Below are 18408 nucleotides of genomic sequence, written 5' to 3' on the forward strand. Positions count from 1 at the left end.
GATCTTTTAGTTATCAGGCTCCTCTCCTGTGGAACCAACTACCAGTTTTAGTCCGTGAGGCAGACACCCTGTCTACTTTTAAGGCTTAAAACTTTTAAACCTTTTTGATAAAGCTTATAGTAAGGGGCTCAGGTTAGCTGAGCAATCTTTTATTGTTTTGCTGTTATTGGCTTAGACTGCTGGAGGACATAAGGACCCCCTTTCCTCATTCTACTTCATTCTATCTCTATTCTCCCACTTTTGGCTGTGACTCCATCCTGGAGAGAAATATCTACTGCGCTGCTGCCATTGTTTATAGATGTTCCAGATCTGCCTGTTTTCCAGTGTAGTCCTGTTTCTCTCACTGTGCCTGGCTAGATGTACTCTCTTCATCCTCTGACATGGGAGCTGGCTCGAAGCTTGTCTTCCTGGCTGTGCGTTTCCTGAACTGGGCCGTCTGTGGAGCTGGTTAACAGTTGCCTTTTCTATCTCTGCTTCTGTCTCCTTGAACCCCAGTCGGCCTCAGCAGTTGGCCGCTCACACTGAGCCTGGCTCTGGTTCTGCCGGAGGTTTCTTCCTGTTCAAAGGGAGCTTTCCTCTCCACTTTCGCTACAAGCATGCTCAGTGTGAGGGATCGCTTTGAGTAAATGAGTCGATGCAATCAACTGGTTTTACTTAAATAGAAAACTTTGAATGAATCTGACTTTACAGTGGAATCCATTTAAAATGCCCCTACTTTCCTTAAAGGGCCCTTGGCTAGAACCCTATAAGTCATTTTTTAACATAAATCTTTGTACTAAAATATTCTTTCTCTCGTGATTAGTCGACATTAAGATCTAAAGAGAAGTGTTATCTTCTGGTCAGACCCTGTAATTCAATGAAAGGGTGGAGTACGGGAGCTTGCACTTGCAAGAGCCCCCATTCCCCAGCTCTTTGCTGCCCATCATACTTCCGTCAACTGCTCTATAAGACTAACTTACAAATGGGATCATAACCGGAATGAGTCCTCCCATGCTGGTGGTGGCCTAAGCCCCAATTTTAATCAACATCTTAATCAGCATCCTTTATGCAATTTCCAAGACATACATAAAGCATCAGGGTGGGCATATTTGGGGATTTGGAGAAGGGTCAGCCTTTCTGGCCTTGCTTCCAATCCTTATGCACACCTGTGGTTGTTTGAATACCCTGCTGCTCTCCACTCTTTGGTGGGGCCTGATCCCAGCCCCAAGTGAATTTCTGTCTGTCTATTTGTCAGGTTGAATGTTTGCCTCCCCCACCCCACCTACTGCAACATGCTAGGCCCCAAGTATGAGCAGGGTCTGTCTTCTCCCCCTAATTTTGCTCCCCGCCAGTGAGAGGTGCCTTTGTCTGCTGGCGTACCCATGGTTCTCCCAGTATGGGTTTGGGTGCTTTGACGGGCGCTGTCTCATTCCTGGTGGCTGCCAGCGTAGCCTATGGGCTTGCAGCCGCTCGCAAGTCCATGGGACATCAGCACTATGGAATCTAGGGTCAGGCACCTCAGGGACTGGGTCCCTTTGGAGTTTGGTCCCTCTGGATTGGGGCTTCCGGTGCTCTCTGCCCCTTTCTGGTGGGTATGCTCATCCCTCTGTCTGCCCTGCTTGTTTGCCGGTGATCTCGGCGTCAACTCTTTATTGGTTCTGGGTCCTGAAGGGCGAGTCTGGGGCCGCCCAAACCTGCTATTATAACAATTTTTTTCATCATCTCCTCACCATTGGTCTTGCCTTCCACACACATGCACATCTAAGGGATACCCCGTTACTCTGGAAACTTTCTTTGATGTTTACTCTGGTTGTCTGTTGTCCTCTCATTCCTGCTGTTATGTTCTCTGCTTTCTGTCCCTCTCATCTGATAAAGGTGTGGAAGCAGACTTCTAAGAGTTATTGTATGTCTTCTGTGTCTGTCTTTGCTGTTTTATTTTCTGTCTTTTCATGCACTCTTTCCTGTCTCTATCCCTGTCTCTCTCCCTTTAATTATACACTCTTTCTTTCTGTCTATGTGTCTGTTGTATGTGATTTTACTTCTTAAAAAGATTTCAATGAAGATTCATATACAAGTATCAAGCAGAGCTTTATGGCAACAGTCATAATGGTCTGCTCAGGAGAGCAAATCTTTTGGGCTATCAGCTGCTCTGGGACACACGTGCGTGTGTGTGTGTGTGTGTGTGAGCACTCAGAGTGGGGACCATTTTTCCAATTTCACCAACAAATTGAGAACCAAAGTGAGGACATTTTGGCGGTCCTCACATGCTATTTTGCTAATGGTTAGGTTTAGGGCTAAGGTGTCAATTGGTTAGGGTTAACGTGAGCTATGCATTGGTAATGGTTAGGTTTAAGGTTAGCTTTAGGGTTAGGGCATAGAAAGGGTTGAAAATGACTGAAAATGAATGAAAGTCAATGGGAGTCAACACATGGTCCTCACTATGATGGCAGAAGGGGTGTGTGTGTGTGTGGCCATGTCTTTAATACCTGGCGGGGACAATTTCCTAGGAATATGCTACATTTTGGGGACTCATAGGTACTTGTGGGGACCAACAACTGGTCCCCATAAGGGAAGTTTATCTTCTTGGGGTGGGGGTTAGGTTTAGGACTAAGGTGTGAATTGAGTTTAGGTTAGGTTTAGGGATAGGTATGTGTCGGTAATGGTTAAGGTTAGGGCAAGGGTCATGGTTAGGCCATATAAATTAGTAGGAAATGAATGGAAGTCAATGGAAGGTCCCCACAAGGATATTGTGACACAACATATGTTTGTGTGTGTGTGTGCGCGAGTAATGTAACTTTTCCAGTGAGGATCTTGGTGGAGAACCTGGGTAACCTACACAGGTGGAGCTCATCAGCCTCATCAGCACTATGATTAACCCTTAAAGCCGAGTGTATCACATTTAATGCATGAGTTTCTAAGACTTCTGTTTCATAATTGGGATATTTTTGTGCTTGAAAACCCAGAATTACACAATCAGACATATGCAATGAACAGAAAATGTGTAAAAGATAATATAGAAATGATTAATGTATCAAAACTGATGCAAATACATACTCTTATTTAACTTATTCAAAAAAAAAATATGTTTTTTATTTCCTTTTTCAGAAAGTTAATTGACAACTCTAATAAAAGAAATAGAATTTTATGTCAATTATTTCACGATCCAGGCTTAAAAGGGTTTAAAGAGCAATAATCCCTCAGCGCTGGACGATTAACGTTTACCGGTAGTCTCTCTGGCCTTCTCTTGTTGTTACCTGTCACTAGCAGATGGCTATCTCCTTTTCATTTGCCACAAGTTCTTTAGTCCTTGTGTTTGCTCATTGGATTTCCAAGAAGAATCAGTTCCTCTGTTTCTCCTCCTGTGGATTGACCTGGAATTTACCTACCTGCCCGCTCTGCCGTTCATCATTTCCCACCCGTCTCCATCAGACCCCTGGTTCTCTGTATTACCACCCACCTCGCACTACTCTGAGGATTCAATTCATATCAATTCAGTTTATTTATATAGTGCCAATTCACAACACACGTCATCTCAAGGCACTTTACAGTTCACCAGATCATCCAGTCAAATTGATTCAAAGTTTTCTATTTAAGGAAAACCAGCTGATTGCATCGACTCATTGACTTGAAGGCAATCCCTCACACTAAGCATGCTCGTATCTTTTTTTTATTATTTTATAAAATGTCAGTGTATAACATGGATGCATAAACACCTTATTTTATTTCAGTGTTAAATTCTGTTTAAAGTAACAGATTAGAATTAAAAATGTCTCCGGACCTTTACTGGTTGATGATTTACTTTATTCTGACACCGTTGATTTTTAGTTGGTTACCCCTGATCTATAGCTACTCTCCACTCATATAGAAATATGAGGTGATTGAAAACAAGGAGTTTGATTAATTTTCAATCATTTGACTCTGTTAAAGCTTAGACTTTAACTTCCAACCAAAAATGCCGATTTTTGTTCTGATTTGTAAGATTGTCAGACAAAAAAAAAGATGATTATACTGTGAAAGTTAGCTTGTTGCTAGCTGACTTAGCATCTCTGATTAGATGGTTGATGGGAAATAGTGACAGATCCAGAACATCAGAGTTTGAGCTTTAAAGAAACTTTTAATAAAACTATTATTAAAACAAAGAACATAAAATATATGGAAAAAGTCTCTATTATTGGGCGAGAGGATCATTTTTTCACCAGAATATTATTATTATTTTTTAATATTCCTAAAGCTTTTAAGCCTTCACTCATGTCATGTTGCCTGATTTCCTTAGCTCAGCTTTTCATTGTTAGACCCTGGAAGCTGTCAACAGCTTTTCTTCCAGCTGAGTTACAGACTTTTGAAAGTTGGACATCTTGGCACCTGAAACAAAATTGCAGAATAGCTGCAATTAATCAAGAACCTCGTTAACATCATGCAGATGCAATCGATGGTAATTAAATAATAATTAATGCACATTTAAAAATATTAAAGGAAGTGGAAAGAATGGGGCATCATTAAAAAAAAAGCTGCTTAAATTATTAACTGGGAAAAAAAGAGCAAAAGCAGCAGGTTTAATCTGAGGATGTGGTCTTTGGCTTTAGCCAAAAGATGAAGGAATGGGGAAGCATAACATGGAAGCAGCTTCTAAGCCCTTCTGGCCAGTTTACACGCTGAAGGACCATCTTTGTTCGCTCTGCTGGACAAAAAAAGCCGGAGTTCGTATTGAACGGGTGTCAGCTCTATGCTTAAGGCGAGCGCTGCATGCTGGCAAATTAAAAGTAAAGTTAATTAACCACTTGAGTAAGTAGAGCAGTCAGGATGGAGCCAAATCAATTAGCTATTGGCAGGGGACACAAAGCTGGGGGGCCTCTACTAACCGGAGCCGACACAGTCCTCAAACACGACCTGACGGCTGTTTACACACGACGTTCAACGCAAAGAAGAACCAGAACAATGAGCAAAAAGCCGAACCTTTAAAACATGTCTGTGAAGTGATTCCTCTCGATGTGAGACTGCAGAACATTTCAGTTAATCAGTCACACTTTTAAACCTGCCCAAGGTTCAAAGGTCAGCAATGGAAGATGTAATGATGGATCAGGAAATCAGCTCTAAAGCCTCACCTTACTTTACAAATGATACAGTTTTATATGGCTCTGGATATTTTGCTTTATGGCATTTAAAATGGAAAAAATGAAGAAGTCAGGTGGATTTTTTTAAACATAATGACTGAGATGAGAAAAACTGAAAATATTTCCAAGAAAATTATGGCGGGGGGTTTATGGGTTGAATTTTGTTCCATTGTTGTTGCAAAAAAAACATGCTTTGTAAATGAAAATAATAAAAACACAATCCAGACATAAAACTTTGAAAAACAAAGGTCCAAAAAAATCCCGTAAAAGGTTTAAGAGCTGCTGAGTGTTCAGATTTTATTAAATTTTTATTTTTTTATTTCAGGTTTTAATTTTCTTATTTTTAAATCAAAACAAATTTATATGCATGTAAAACGTAATTTTTTTTTTAGTTTTATGACTGCATTCTTTAAAAAAAATCAATTTCTTTATTTTTTAAAGTCTGGCAATGTGGTAATAAGAATAATTTTCTTGATGCCAAAAAGAGAGCCGAACAGATTTTGCTTTCACAAGTGGTGCCATAGTATTACAGATCATATGGACACTGCAATGTAAGTAGAACAGGAAAGGAAAAACGGGAAAAATGAGAAAAGATGAAAGAAAAAGGAGATAAAAGGGAGACATCTTAAGTCAGCTTCATCACCCGCAAAGAGATGTAAAAAGAACAGCACCACCAAATATAGTATAAGAGATACAATAAAGTGGCACCTTGATACTATCACTGAAGTATAAGTAGTATTATTTAATCTGACATGTATACTGTGGTAGCTGAATATAAGAATATGGTCTTTCTGTATGGAAGTGAATCTGTAAGTACCTAGAACCAAGCACTTGTAGTTGTTTGTAAGAGTGCACTTGTGCAAGTAAAGTTTTTTTCAAAGGAAAAATGTTGCTGCTACGCCCAGCAGACCAATAGAAATGAAATAGAAACAATACAAAACAAAAGAAGGCAATTTGTTAAACTCAATCTGAACTTAAAAGTAAACTATGGAAAATATAAAATCTGTAAAAAATAAAAATAGTAAAAATAAAAAATATATATTTTTGAGGGGTAAAAATAATAAAATATAAAAAAATGAATAAAAAAAATAAATAATCCCTCTTTTTCCATTAAATTTTTTTTGCTAATGCCATCTCTGTATTTATTTAAAATTCAATTTACAAAACTCTTTGCTAAGGAAAACCAGTTGATTGCATCAACTCATTGACTCAAAGGTAATCTTTCACACTGAGCATGCTTGTAGCGACAGTGGAGAGGAAAAACTCCCTTTTAACGGGAAGAAACCTCCAGCAGAACCAGGCTCAGTGTGAGCGGCCATCTGCTGAGGCCGACTGGGGTTCAAGGAGACAGAAGCAGAGAAACAGAAAGGCAACTGTAAAAAGCGGCCCCGTCCAGGAAACACACAGCCAGGGAGACGAGCTCCGATCCAGCTCCCATGTCAGAGAATAAAGAGAACACAACCAGCCAGTCACTGTCAGAGAAACAGGACTACACTGGAAAAACAGGCCTCCAACATCTATAAACAAAGGTGTTGATGGCAGCAGCACAGCTCTTATACATATAAAACAATAATGGAAACAAAATTGACTCCATCGGGGTTACGGCTGCTAAAAAAGACAGTCTGCAAAGGTTGAAATGGTTATTAAAGCAATCAGCATCTGTATAACTGCAGCCTGGTGGTCATCACCTAACATTATGTTTACTGCATTCAGATAATGAGCTTAAAACATTTTAGCATGAGAAAAAAAGGTATATTATGAATAAAATATTGTTTTTTAGTACTGGTAGACCCGATGTAAAAGACAGAGATAGAGACGGCTGAAGTAATCCGTTGGAGTTAAAGCACCAGAATTATTTGCTCATGTTTGACCTTTCTATGCAGACCTGTTCTCAGCTTTCTACATAGCTGAGCTTATTTTTCTCCTAAATGTTCTCAGGGACAAAAAGGTCGCAGTAACACCCTTGGATCACCGGGTGGCAACATTCACACACATTCACCTTTTCAGAAAGGAGAACTGCAGGGGGCTGAGGTCTTAATTAACAGGGCGACAGTTTGCATTTCACACTTGAATGAGTTCCTTAGAAACGAGTCGTCTGACACTCAGACAGGAGACAGGCATACATGGATGCTCACCTGGAGACCACAATGAAACAGAAGAGGAAGCAACTATTCAGCATGCAATCACTGACTTTCTGCCCTAAGCAGAGATGATCCACTGGGTCCTGTCTTTCTCTGTCGTACTCCCAGACGGAGCTACTGATCTTTTACTGCAACTAACTGGGTCTGCTCTCTTTCTTCTTCTCAAAGACACAATGCAGTCAAATATCTACTGTCATCCTGCTCATCCTTCGGGAGTTAATCCTACAAAGTCAGTGACTTGATACAATCAGCTGGTTTTCCTTAAATAGAAAACAATGCAGTGATGGACTCAGACCTGAACCTGCAGAAGCTCATAATGACAGAAACAAAGTCAGCCTTCTATCACCTAAAGAACATTTCCATGTTAGGACTAATGCTGTAAAAACTATTTCCTGCTTCGTTCGTCTTTAGTAGAATTGATCCTTGTAGTGGTATCTTCACAGGTCTGCCTAAAAAGTGGATCAGACTGCAGATGATCCAGAATGCTGCTGCCCATGTCCTCACCAGAACTAAGAAAGTAGAGCACATCAGTGTAGTTCTATAGTCCTTCTTCTGGCTCCCTGTATCTCAGAAAATAGACTTTAAAATCCCTCTAATAGTCTAGAAATCACTGAATGGCTCCAAAATGCACCACAGACTGGTTGGCAGGGGATCAAGAGCAAGACCTCCTAGTTTTAGTGGAACAGAACCAGATCCAAACACGGAGAAGCAGTTATTAGTTCTTAGCTCCACTAATCTGGAATAACCTCCCACAAAACTGGAAAGGTTGCTTTAATGCCAGATTGAAAACATTTGTTTTAACAAACTTTGACTGAGCATCTAAACATCACTAGTTACTTTTTTAGTCCAACTTTGCAAACCAACAGACCGTCACACAAAGCTACAAACTAGCATCCTGTACGATGTCTGGGATAGTGTCAGAGGTGTTCTGGGTGTTGTGGACGGCACTACAGCCAGAGTTTCTGCCATTAGGTACCAAACAGGAAATACGCATAGTGTAGAGCGGAAGTAGAACTGACCAATCAGAGACCTCCTGTGTGTCCAGCTGTCTGATGGCAGTCTGAGACTGTTTTGGGATCTGCTGGACCTGCAGTGAATGCTGCAAAGTCTCTTCCCAGAGGGCAGCAGGGAGAACAGCCCATGGTGGGGTGTGAGGGGTCACCTATGATGTAACAGGCTCTTACAGTAGCAGCCATTCAAAATGGCTCTTCCCAGTCAAATGCCAGCCGAATGGCAACCTACTCCCCTGCGACTCCCAGTAAAATCCCCTCCAACTTCCAGCTACTTGCCTTCTTCTGGGCGTGCATATTTTTAAAATCTGACTCCACCCTTTCACTGAATTACAGGGTCTGACCAGGAGATGACGCTTCTCTGTCCACCTTCAACAGAGGGGGTGGATTTAGGTCTCCCTGTACAGGAGAGCGGAAGACCTTGTCTATTTAGCCAGGCCAAAAATCCCCTTTAACGACGGACGTTCCAGACACTTAGATGGGTATGGGGTATAGCAGTCTAACAAAAGACGCCAAACGACCCCCCTTCCAAATGGACGGACCCCTTCCTCTGTTCCAATTTGCACATTTTCAAAACAGAAACAAGATCTTCTTGGGCTACTGTATAAAACCTCAAACTCAACGCTATTCCTGACATTTTCAATTGAAAAAGCTTCCTGGATGGGAAGTAAAACGTCTTCAAACCTGGAAACAAAGTCTGGTGGATTGTTTTAAATTTTAATTTCTGGAAATCTCTTTAAATCTTAATGTCCACAAATCATGACCGAAATTATATTTCTAAAAAGGAATTGTAGGGGACCAGCCAAGTACCAGCCAAGGGCCCATCAAGTAAAGTGGGGAAATTTTAAATGGCTAATACTGTATATCTTTGAAAAATGAAAGGAAAGTGGGGAAATTTCTCAAAACTAAAAGCAGATTAAAAAACTATTTCAGCCTATTTTGTTATTTAACATTTAAGGGAAACCTATAGAAACTTAAAGTATATTGAGTTCAGCTAACTGCACCTAAAAGTCTAATAACAAAGAGTTTTTTTTAACATTAAAATCTCTTAAAAATTCCAGTAAAATGCTGGTTTGTTGTTTGAAAAGGAAAGAAGTGATTCGACTGAAGGAAAAACATACATCCCAGAGCAGCTTGTGGAGGTCTTAGTCAGCCTATATCGGTGATGATGGCTGAAAGAAACCTTCATCCCACCTCTATTGATTGAGGGAGCAGGGATGGAGATCAAGTATTGTTCATGCTGATGTATGATGGCAGCAGAGGAATTACTGAGACCTATGGAGCAACATGACTGACAGAATCAACATCTTAATCTGCTCTGTCATCTGTTTGCCATCGCTGGTTTTCATATGCCTTTAAATCCCTGGATATAAACACTGCAGCACAGTTTACAAGCTCAGTCACTGCGTCTTTCAATCAGCTTTATGCAAACCCCTGAAGGATGTGACAAAAAGGTAGGTTAAGCCTCATTAACTCCCTGCTTTGTTATTGTGGCGTCCCTCATCAAACAACCCTGATCGGTATCATTAAAACTCTGAATATGTCCTACTGTTAGCTGAGCTCTGACCAAGCAGGTGTTGGAAATGACATCATTAATTGCTGTCTGTATTGTCACATCTGGGAACATATTCAATATGCACCCATAAAAGTACGGTGCCAAAAAGGAAAAAACAAATTAGCAAAAAAAATCAGTAACCGTGATAGTTGACACACAAAGCAGGAAAAGAACCAATACCGAACTACAGTCATGTGAATGCAGAGTGGAATAAAGGAGCCAACAACTGGGAACATAAACAAATAACAGCAAATATAATGATAGAAACCTTAGTCAGTCAAATATGATACTGATATTTTCAAATATCCATTACTGTAAAAATGTCCATAGCTGTATATTGGTTATTTATTCTCCAAGTGCACAGTTTTATATTCTTAAAACACTTTACAATGCAAAATTTCTTTTTTATATTTTTCCCAGTTGTGTTATTCTTATACATTTTTCTTAGGTCCACATTTGTGTGACCATTTTCCATAATCTTCTTGCTGCTGTAAACACCAGAATTTGCCCATTGTGGGACAATAAATAGATTTTCTATTCTATTCTATAAAAGGGGTAGAAAGATATAAGTAAATCTAAACAATGTATGTGTAAAAAAAATCTGCAAAATCTCTTTTATTCAACAACAAAAAATACTTAGTTAAGCAAATTATGCAAAACAGCAATAAAAAGATTTAAATCCTATCATATTATAGTCCCCACACTCCAGATATATTAGAATTTGTCTTTAAATTACAGTCAAACCCATTTACACAGTGACAGATAAAAACCTTTAGATAAATCAAACATTACCGCCACATATCTGACTGAATAACCATTAAAACAACAATTTTCATTCATTTCATACGTAATTATTCACATACTTGTATTATATTAAACTAAACCTCCAATATTCACATTTATTTGGCGCCAAGTACCTTTTTACTCAGATCATGGAGCAGCTTGCTCGCAATGAATCCTGGGATATCCAAGGATAAAGAGGATACATCGGACGCAATTTAAAGCCACATAACAAGGAGTCTTTAAATCCAACCAGACCTCGGCGCCACACTATGACATAATTGGCATTCGAATCTGGCCTTCTAAGGATGCAGCCAATTAATTTGAACAGAGCCCAAATCTCTCCAGAGAGGTAATTAGGAAACCTTATGTAAAAATGGGTGATTTATGGCTTTCTGAACGCTCATCCACCAACACCCATTTTAGTTGATTCTTTCTTCAGATTACGCACTATATACCATAATGTTAACACGAAAGGAAAACATAAAACTCAAAAAGACAAGATTTGGTTTAAATTTTGAGGTTTAAATCCAAAGTTAAAAAGGTTAGCTCCCGAAAGTAGCGTAGGATCCCATTTTCGGCACAGATCGGGCAGAGACAAGCGATAAAACAGAAAGGATTTTAAGGCATTTATTTTCTCAGGAAACACATTATTAACTGTTAACACATTGTAATTTAGTACGTTTAGCATATTTGAGAAGGGAAAAACGTCATTTAGGGCGACCCAGATGTATATCTGGATGCGAAAATGAGCTGACGGCGCATGGACAGGACGGATGGTGCTTCCTGGACGGATCGGGTAATGACACAGTAAACCTATTGGCCAGTCCAGCCCTGGTTCTGATATCAGCTGTACTGAAACCAAAAGCTCAGAGTAGAGAAGAGCAGGTCGAACTAAACCGCATATCAGTAACTTCTCAGGGTAGCACAGCCACCTCCATGTTTGGAGGACCGTAGGTTAGTGCAGTCAGTCTGCAGAGGTCAAAGCTTTTCTTTGACTTTTTTATGATTTATTTTGTATGTTTCAGGTTTGAGAGGAGGGGAAATAAAGAGTTATGGATCTTTTTTTCTAAACCACAAAAACTTTAGCCAACCATTTGTCAAAAAAAATCTGAAGCATTTCGTAATTTTATTAAAAGAATCCTTTTATTTAGATCATAATAAACATTGATGTATGGTAAAAGGATATTTGTATGATACATCGTACCTTCACTAAAGAGGTTTTCTCGTAAAGTCTGGTAGACCTCCATAGAAAAAGCTGATTATGGAGTCATTTCTGCAGCTAATTGCTGCTGATGCTTATGTGGGTCCTCCACATGATGTTCAGAGTGTTTGTGATTAGGTGACAACATGGGGAGTTTCCATTAGAACATTTCCCAAACCTGCATGTGTTTTTATCAGGCCATTACTCCCTTTGACTCGCTCTGCTTTGGATGAATTCCTTCAGGTTGCCATGAAAACATGTCTGACATCTTTTACTAAGGAAGGGGAATACGAAAGAAAGACCTGCTTCTTCATATGTTCAACCCTTTCTTTTTCCTTTATTAAAGAAAATTAATTGAAACCTGGACAAAGAAAGCCATAAGGATCATTAAAAGTAAAACACTCCATAGATCAGAACAATATATGGAATTAAAAAATAAAGAAAGATGAGAGATTGCCCTCATCTGATGTGAGCCTAGGGAGGAGAGGACTGATTAAAATAAAAACTTTGATAGATTTTATGATGAACTTGCAATTCAGCACTCCTGCAGGGTAAAATAACCTCCATGCAGTTTTGTAAGTGAAAATGGAGCAGTGTGAAAGGAGGGTTTTAATCAAACCATTTCAGGCTCATTCCTCAGTCTCCACATCAACAGACCAAACTTCTGCAATCTTGACCCATTTAAATAGACACAAAGCAAGAAAATAGAAGCACTATCTGAGTGTGAAAAGCCAAACATCAGAAATAGGAAATGTTTCGTTAGAGTCTATCGATGACCAAGGAAAGGCAGGTTTATTTCTATTGCTTAATCCAGTAAAAAGACAATTCAAAGAGCTTTACAATAATATGAATTAAACAATAAACTAGTAATTAAAAAAAAAGCAAGTTAAGATAAAAACATGATAAAAGCAAGTACTAAAATAAATCAAACACTTTAACCACAAATTTAAAGTAATAATACCTCGGTTAACAGTTTAACTGCAACAATCAAAGGCAGCTCTAAACGAATGGATGTTTACTTTTTCCTTCAAGGAACTCAGGCTTTAAGCACTTTTACAGTCTTCTGGGAGTTTTTTTCCCTGAGTCAGTGGAAGAACTACAGAACCGGGCTGATGTGCTCTACTTTCTTGGTTCTAGTGAGAACACAAATTTTGGGGATCATTCCGGCTCTGGTGTTCCCACAGCAAGCCGATCAGAGCCGAAACGATTTTGAACACGGGTCTCTTGCCGAGTCATTTGACCCGGGTAGACACGTGTCAATGAGCTGTTTCCACTGCCACTAAAAGGCCATTGTTCCCGGGTTGAAATGGGTTTTTTGGCCAGTGGGAAAGGGGTATTAGTAACTGCCTTAATGTGCCTCTGAAGGTTCTGTAACCTCAGAAACTAGGACCCAATATTCAGACAGACAGACAAGGACGATTTTCAACAGGATTTATTAATAACTTACAAAAGAATTACAGCGAACGGCTAGGTGTCAGTGGGGCGGATACTCTGCAGAGATAGGAAACACAGGTGAATGATGGGAATGTCGGCTGATCATGACATTCAAAAGTCACTCACCCGATTCAAAGTTCAGTCCATCTTTTCCAGTGCTTCTTGCACCATTTCTCTCTCTCTCCAATGCATCTCCAACTCCCACGACTCGACCTGTATATCACTCGCCAAACATCTGCGATGTGGCGGGACGTTGTGAGCAAATATACTTCCTGTCATTTCTGGGCACACCAGAGCTGCACCCTGAGCCCTCCTATACCTTTGTATTGCAGAGGAGAAACCGCATATGGACTACGACGGAGTATTAGGGTCAGGCTAGAGAAGTTGTTTTTCTTCTATTTCGAGAATAAAGTCGTAAAATTACAAGAATAAAGTCGTAAAGTTACGAGAATGAAGTCATCATACCACAACCCGTTTCAGAAAGAAGGCTTCAAGCTCCGACCAGCATATGACGGTCGACCAGCTCCACCAAACAGCAATGTGAGTCCACTTTGACATCCTGCCCAATTTGATGCTGGTGCTAAAAGATTTCCTTATTTGTCAAACCAGAGCACATAATGCTCGACACTCCTCATGTTAGGAAAGAAAGTGCTTCTTGTAGGAGTTGTCATAAAATACAAATTGTTTCGCGTAATTTACAACTTTAAAAATAAGCACTGAGAGTAAGGAAGAAAAAGGTTTTATTCCGCTCTGCAGAGGAGAACCACACGAGACAGCTGCGTATAGCTTCCAGTGTAGCTCTGACTAGGTCATGCCCCACCTTTGCATTATAAAGATTCCTTAAACACGAACATTGAGTCTTTCCAAGAGAAACACTTCATCAAAAGACATAAATATATGTTCAGATAAACATTTCAGACAACTGTTTTCCGTTCACACCAGAGACAGGATATGAGGATCTTAAATACAATAAGGACCTGTTTATCTATGTTTTCCCCTTATCTAACCTAGGGAGGAAACTCCTTTTCAAACCTCCTTCCTTTCCCTATATCTCAGCATAAAGAATGGAACAATAGCTTCTCACTAATCACCATTATTCAGCAAGAAAAAATGGCACACTTTAATATTCAACCTTACTAACATCCAAGGAAAAAACCACAAATCACACTTTATTCTCTTAATATTACGACTTTATTCTCGTAATTTTAAGACTATTCCCGTTGTGACTTTTTTCTTGTAATGTTGTGACATTCTCGAAATGGATGAAAAAAAAATCTCTAGCCTGTCCCTAATACTCCGTCGTACATGTACAACTTTTAACGAGAATCAATGGGCCAAGATTTTTGTGCCCTAGGGCATCACCAATTCGACGAAAAATGGAATGACGTTTTACTAGTCATTAAATGTTTATCTTGCACATCTAAAATATATATTTAGATATATATTTCGAAATATTTTATATTTTAATTTAAAATAAAATTATAGAAAATATGATTTTTTTAATGCCTAAATCAGGGTCTTTGGGTTTGGAGTGGCGCCCTAGCGCCCTCTATTGGCCAGCAAGCACTGGAATAAGGGGTTATCATCATTTAACCCTAACAAAAAGATTAACCTGAATGTTCTTTGCAACTTCCAAGAGTGGTGAACACAAACTGCTTTTGGTGACATTTCATATTTATTCCCAAATAGAAACATATTTCCAGACATTTCGATCAACTTTAGCAAATACTTCAATCAAATAGAAACTGCTAAGGATGAAGATGCTAAAGGTGACTGCCACTTTATAAAATATCATAAAAATATCCTCAATATCTATATTTTATATTTCTTTTGTTTGATGACGCTTCCGCCTTTCAAACAGTAGCTATTCTGGGGTCAGGGTGGGACTGAGACGACATGGAGGCAGAAACCCAGAGCAGTCTGTGAACTTTCCACCTGTACTGTAGAAATGTGTGACTGTGTGCAGGCTGGTCGTGTGCAGCTAATAGTATTTACTGTGTTCAAATTTATGTGTGTGTGTGTAAGAGGGATTGGTTGTGTGAAAGTCAGCTCAGCCAAACTGCCAGGCTCAAACAGGATCAGCCACTAATCCTTTATCTGCTTAGCCACGGAGGTGCTGCTTGTGTGTGTGCTGGTGCATGTGTCTGTTTGGTTGAAGTTGAAAGATTGCACCTTGTGTAGCTGCTTGAGTCTGTGCCCAGAGCATGTGTGTGGGTGCATATCATAATTAATGACTCGAGGGAGGTTGCAGAGTGGGAGACGCTCTATTAACCCTCTAAAACCTAAAAACACTCCTGATCTCTGCAGGTTTTTTTTTACTTCTTCCAACCTTCCAGCAGGCAGGGTACTAAGTTTACTCTGTAAATGATCCAGTATTTAGATGAGCCTCTCCAGGGATCATCCAACCACTAGTTTCATTAGATTAGTTTAACTGCAGAACGATGGCTTAATGACACTTTTTAAAGCACATTTGTCATTTTTAGACATCATTCCATTTTTCACACCTTCATTCAGCAAACCGTATTTTAGTACTTTTATTGCTATCTAATTAAATTGCTATTTAGTTTCTAAATAAAAATATTTTAGACTGGCATGTGTTGCTTTTTGAACACATCCAATAATGTGCATTAGTACAACAAATCAAAGTGTGATTCAAGCTCAAATCAAGGTCAAATTGTTCACTTTATATTCACAATATAATATTCAATTAAAATATAAGAATAAAGTAACAAAAATAATCCAACTCCATATCAAACATGATTCAGTTCAAAATTCTTGACTGAACCAGTAAACTCAACTAATCAGCTACGATAAACACTTAGGAGGAAGCTGCGAAATGATGCAACAATATCACAGTTTAACATAGATTTTATGTTTGAGGAACAAAGTTTATCTTTAAGGAGTTTGCAATAAGCTTTTAAACTAATTGAGAGCAATTCTAATGTGTTTAAATCAATTTAATTCGATTCAGTTTATTTATATAGTGCCAATTCACAAAGAATGAATAATAAAACAAAACACAATTCTTCTTTTTTACATTAAAACATTTACCAAATACCATCTCTGTATTTGTTTAAAATTTTCATTTACTAAATTGCTTGCAATTCAGTTCAATTCATTTTATTTCTATAGCACCAATTCACAACACATATCATCAAAAGGCACATTATAGTTCACCAGATCATACAGTCAAATTGATTAAATGTTTTCTAAGCAAGCTTGTAGCGAGAGTGCAGAGGAAAAACTCCCTTTTAACAGGAAGAAACCTCCAGCAGAACCAGGCTCAGTGTGAGCGGCCATCTGCTGAGGCCAACTGGGGTTCAAGGAGACAGAAGCAGAGATACAAAAAGCAGCTGTAAAAGGCGGCCCCGTCCAGGATACACACAGCCAGGCAGACGAGCTCCGAGCCAGCTCCCATGTCAGAGGATGAAGAGAGCACATCCAGTCAGTCCCAGTCAGAGAAACAGGACTACACTGAAAAACAGGCTGATCTCCAATATCTATAACCAAAGGTGTTGAAAAAAGGAAAAAGGAACAGATGAGTCATACTGCTATGAGAGTTGTTTAAACCAATTAAAAATGCAGCACCAAGGAGGTAAATAAAAACTTAGTAAAATAATATTCCATTAAATGATTTGCTTAATTAGAAATCAATAACACTTTAGATAATTGGATCTTAAGTCTTTCTGGTTGTTCCACAGGAATTAACAAGAGGTAAGAACCATTTAGCTTCTTTAGCTAAATTTGTTCATTAAGACAATAGAGCTAATAGCTAGCAGAAAGGAGGGGGCTCATTTTAAAGGACTCGTCTGTCATATTTTAACAAACTGTAATGAGGAGTTTAAAAAAACATGTAAGCAAAGCTTGTTATGACCTTCTAAACAGGTGGCAGATGTAGAGCCATTATCTCTATGTTGTGTATTTGTTATGTCCAGCAACTGAACCAGGTAAGACCAGTCTGCACAATTTAATTCACAGCAGATTGGACTCACCTGGTTCTGTGGTTGGGCAGAACAAAGGCTGAATTCGAATTTATGGGCTGCGTCTTCAAAGGACACGGTCTACCTGGACTGGATCCTTTGAAGCCAATGAAAATAAGGAGACCAGAAGAGTTTTGGCTATGGATTCAAACAGTCTAGCCTTCAATGGCTTTCACCGCCGTAAGCAACAATGAGAGTTTACACTAAAAGAAGAAAAAATGAATACCGAACTTTTCACTACTGTTTCTTTTAAGAATTTTTTCTTTTTTTTATTGTCAAGTAAACAAAGACTACACTCATGAGAATACAGAGTGGAATAAAAGAAATGCAATGATGTAAAAACGGTAGAAAGATATAAAATCTAAACAATATATGTATAAAAAATATATCTGCAAAATCTCTTATATTCAACATCAAAAATACTTAGTTAAGCAAATAACAAATAAAAAACCGTATCCAATTTATAGTCCCTACGCTGCAGATATATTAGAATCTGTCCTTAAATTACAGCCAAACCCATTTACCCAGTAACAGATAAAAACCTTTAGATAAATCAAACAAACCGCCACATATCTGAATCAATGACCATTAAAACAAATATTTTCATTAGTTTCAGACGGAAATATTCAAATACTTGTATTATATTAAACTGCACTTCCAATTTTAACCAATGTTCGGCACCAAGTACCTTTTTCCTCTGATCATGGAGCAGCCGCTGTAGGTACCAGCTCTGCTCAGGTCCTGCACATGCCAGTGATGTTACGCTATCTGATTGGCTGGTTGCCCAGACAACGATAATAAGATCACGCAGCGTCCGTTACCGTGTCTAATGACCGATGAAGTTTTACTTATAGCTCGGACACTTAGCCACATTACGCTACAATACTTATGGATTCATATCGACAATAACTGTACTATAACAGTTTTATTTGTCTAAAATCTCTACGAAAGTCATTTTTTAGGATGTTCCATTTTGTCCTTCCTGCCCTCAGATCTTAATAAAAAGAATAAAAATAAGCTGAGACTTTTTGTGTCACCTTGTTAAAGGGCAGAGCTCAGTCTGTCTTAGAAGTAGGCTCAGACTGGGACAGATTTTCCGCCATGGCATTTTTCCATCTACGCCGGCCCACTTATGGGAAGCACAAACGCATGCGTCTCAAATGTGAAACAATACGAAAACACATTGTGGATTAACCGATCCATCTTCAAGCATC

The sequence above is a fragment of the Cyprinodon variegatus genome, unplaced genomic scaffold (genome assembly GCF_000732505.1).
Source record: "Cyprinodon variegatus isolate N-32 unplaced genomic scaffold, C_variegatus-1.0 Scaffold13, whole genome shotgun sequence".
Taxonomy (NCBI): domain Eukaryota; kingdom Metazoa; phylum Chordata; class Actinopteri; order Cyprinodontiformes; family Cyprinodontidae; genus Cyprinodon; species Cyprinodon variegatus.